Source organism: Pollicipes pollicipes, unplaced genomic scaffold (genome assembly GCF_011947565.3).
Source record: "Pollicipes pollicipes isolate AB1234 unplaced genomic scaffold, Ppol_2.1 Scaffold_3447;HRSCAF=4054_pilon_pilon_pilon, whole genome shotgun sequence".
In the NCBI taxonomy this organism is placed as follows: Eukaryota; Metazoa; Arthropoda; class Thecostraca; order Pollicipedomorpha; family Pollicipedidae; genus Pollicipes; species Pollicipes pollicipes.
This window is the reverse complement of record NW_023596297.1, coordinates 1,079,626-1,083,403: the sequence shown is the minus strand read 5'-3', so window position 1 is coordinate 1,083,403 and position 3,778 is coordinate 1,079,626.

The window sequence follows — 3,778 nt, the reverse complement described above, 5'->3', positions numbered from 1 at the left end:
GTGGATATGAAAGCTCATGATGGAGTCCACAATGCGAACTGGAGGACCGTCTGTCAGGCCGAACAGAGGGCTCTCCATCGCATTGTAGCCAGGGGACCATTATGCCGAGCTGTGGTTTGTATGCCAATTATTGGATACCCGCGAGCATAAGGGATCTTTTGCGTCAATGAATGCTCCTGCGTCTGTCTGGAGACAAATTGCCAGACTGGGGGGGGGGGGGGGGGGGGCCTCCGGCTTCAGGTAAGTGACCAATGTATGATGTATCCCTCTAAAGGTTTCCGTATCGAAAAGGGAAGCCCGCCCCTGTGTCATCGACATGACAGCTGGCAGGCGCCCCCTAATTGACATCGTAAAACATTCAAGGTACTTCCCTCAGAAGCGCCGTCACTTTCGTCCCCCTGTTGGCCGCTATTTAATGTAAGATGAGGGCCTAGCGACACGCGTCCTCCGCAGACTGCAACGCCGGGTGTCAGAGTTTTCGGGGTTTTGAAATGAAATAGTCATCTTGAGGGCCTTTTGATGCTATTCACGCCCACGACGTTTTTAAGACCCAAAACCCCTTTGGTTCCTGAGTTTAAACGCCGCAAAAGGGAAAAAAGTTTTTTGGGAGAACTGCTTTCAAAGTCACCCTGGCAATGATGTCGTCATAGAAACGTCATACGATCGCTGTAATATTACCGGGCTGTCTTCTGCTTATGGTCAAAAATACAGCAGTGGCCGCTGGCACTTGTCGCAAAAACTAGGATGCGACGCATATGATACAATCCGCGGAGGGCGATTTGGCTGTTAGTAAGGAATTTCGCTGCTAAATCGTGTCGCGAACGTAAGCGTGAGCACTGTCAGGTTGTGCGACACTCCTCATTAGCGGGCGTTTTTTCCTTATATCTAGGCCATGGTACGAAGTTATAAAAATTGAACGCCACTGTCTGCAAAAAAAACGATACCGTAGAAAAAAATGGCGCTCTCCTGAATGTTTTAAAAAGAATTGCCGGCCAACTCTGTCTTTTTCTCCCGTTGGCATTTTTTTCTCTTCTGCTCAACGTATTCTTACAGACAGCTCGGTTGGCGACGTGTGCACCGGAGCAAAGAATCTTACACGAGTTTTATGGATTAGTTAGGCACTATAAAATTAGGGAAACATTACAGTGATTAAAAAGAAAACAACTACATCACCGTAACAAAAGAACAAAAATCATAGATATTGTATAATATATATATATATATATATTATATATATATATATATATATATATATATATATATATATATATTGCTAAATATCTAACACATATTGGCCTACCAACTTGACCATCTTTTGAACAAGCAAATTGTGTCCTTCAAGTGCTACCACTTGACCTGCTTTTGCCATGAACTCCGTTGAGGTGGCTTGCCGCGATCTTGATTTGATGGGAGTGTGCGTGTGTGAGGTTTGTACTTCTGAGAGAGAACATTGTTTTGGTATTCTTCAAGTGCTACTGACTCCCAATAAAAATGTGATATATCGAAAGCAGCAAGGATTGCAGTACAGAAACCATATCATTATTCATGTCATACCACAGTACAGCACTGGGTAGTGCCACAACGACGCTGTTGAGCCGTACCATAACACGAATGTACCACGTTGGTTGACTACTCATGTCAAACCTATGAGATCACAGTTTATAATTTGTGAACGACTGGTAACAACTGTTTTAACAATGCCAAAGGACTGTCACCAGCGAGCATGGTTGTCACACTACAATGGCTATATCATGGTCACTAGCAATGCATAAATCGTCCTAAGCAAGAAAAACATCCTCGGTAGCTCAGCCTTACCATCTTTACCACAGCAATAGCGATGCTTTGGAAATCAATTCATAACAATTGTCACGGATTTGTTAATTTTTGCATTGCAAAATTGTCTTTGCACTTCCAATTACAAATGATGAAGAAAGCAACTGCTGTGCACATCAATGACAAAAATGTCAGGACTACAGCACCGCAGGCAATGATAGGTCGGCAATACAGTATTGACATTCTCAACAGTCCTTGGCAAGTTTTGATAAGAGATTCATGTCACTATAGGGCAGTTTTTACAGCATATCGTGCTTTGACATTAAAAACCTGCCATAAAACCTGGCGATCGATACGTTGCGTGTGTGAACATTAATAACCTGCCATAAAACCTGGCGATCGATACGTTGCGTGTGTGGACATTAATAACCTGCCATAAAACCTGGCGATCGATACGTTGCGTGTGCGAAACAGTCCACCAAAGCTTTTCTAATGACCAGTACCAAGCCAAAAAATCCACAAACAAACCATCCACTAATCCGCCCACTCGACCACAGCGTCCCCGACAACAATGGCCGAGCGGCGTCAGGCTTTCGTGCGTTTCGAGATATTCTTTAGGTCTGACTGCCAGATGCTTCCAGGCATTGCTGTCGTCACAAAACCATTCCATGATTGCCATCAAACGATGACATAATGGGGCTCATTTTTACAAACTTTGAAATTTTGCTATTTACGGTCGTTTTTTAGTCTTGAAAGCTTACCGATAGTTACCAAATAAACTTTTTTCATCATGTCTGATGTTCTCTCAATATCTTCAAAGTGGACATTGCCTCTAAGTCTACTACCTCCCAATAAAATATGATATAATCGATACCCACCCTCTATCTTTATGTTTGTGTTTGAGTACGACAAGGCAGTATGCTGGCAAACTGAAAGAAAACACTAGCACCTATGTTTGCAGGCGTGCACAAATGCAATTTGCTACTTCATTATGATCTTGCCCAACATTTTGAGCCTATTGGGGTATTGCAGCATGTCATTAATTCATTACATGCCATGGATGTTGGCAATTAGCGATTCAGTAGCAGTTAGCAATTTATTTGGCGGCACGGACAGGTCAGTACGGCTCATTAATGCACATGCTTGGTATAAGCTCGCAGGATACAGCTTTGAAAATTAACTTCCATTTAGAATTCTGGAAATATAGTGCTGCATTATTATGGATGAACTTATTACTGTCTTAACGAATTTTGTATGCAGGCAAGCATTGCTTGTGAAGCATCATTGTCAACATCACTGCAACATGTGTGAGATGCTGGGTGCTTAAAAGGAACAAGAATTACTGCCCTAGGTTTCTTGGATAACACTTAATAATATTTTTATTATGAGTCTTGTGTGCACTAGCAGCTTCATTTCTTCCTTGAATTTCGCCCATCTAACCATAACCACATGCATTTGTCATGTATCCAGCATTGTGCAAGGGCAGCAGGTTTGCTGTGTCATTTCACTACTTGAAACACTGTCTTATTATACATGCCTTATTGCTTGTGTGAGCAATATTTTTGAGTGAAGCAGCCACATGGCTGCAGTATGTTGCATGACTGTGGAAGCTGAAGACGTGTTCGTGAAGTGGATCGCACGTGAAGGCCCTGGGAGTGATTTATCACATCGCATTCATTCCTCCCTGACGCAGGAGGTCTTCTGACCCATGCAGACTGCAGTTGACCTCGGATCGTCGCACGAACCCTTATTGACGCAACAACATTCCTGATCACCGCAGATATTAACTTATAAATAGAGATTCTACCTTTACTCCTTCATTTCTACCACCAAATTCCAGCACCATTTTGCGGTGCCGATAAGGCCAATCAGTTCACCTCATGGATATAAAAATTGCACAGATGAAATATGCATTCGGCCATCTTTCAAATGTACTGTTTGAATTCATACAGCATTGAAGGGTACTTCTGTCGAATGTGTCATCACTTTCGTCCGCCCTTTAGGC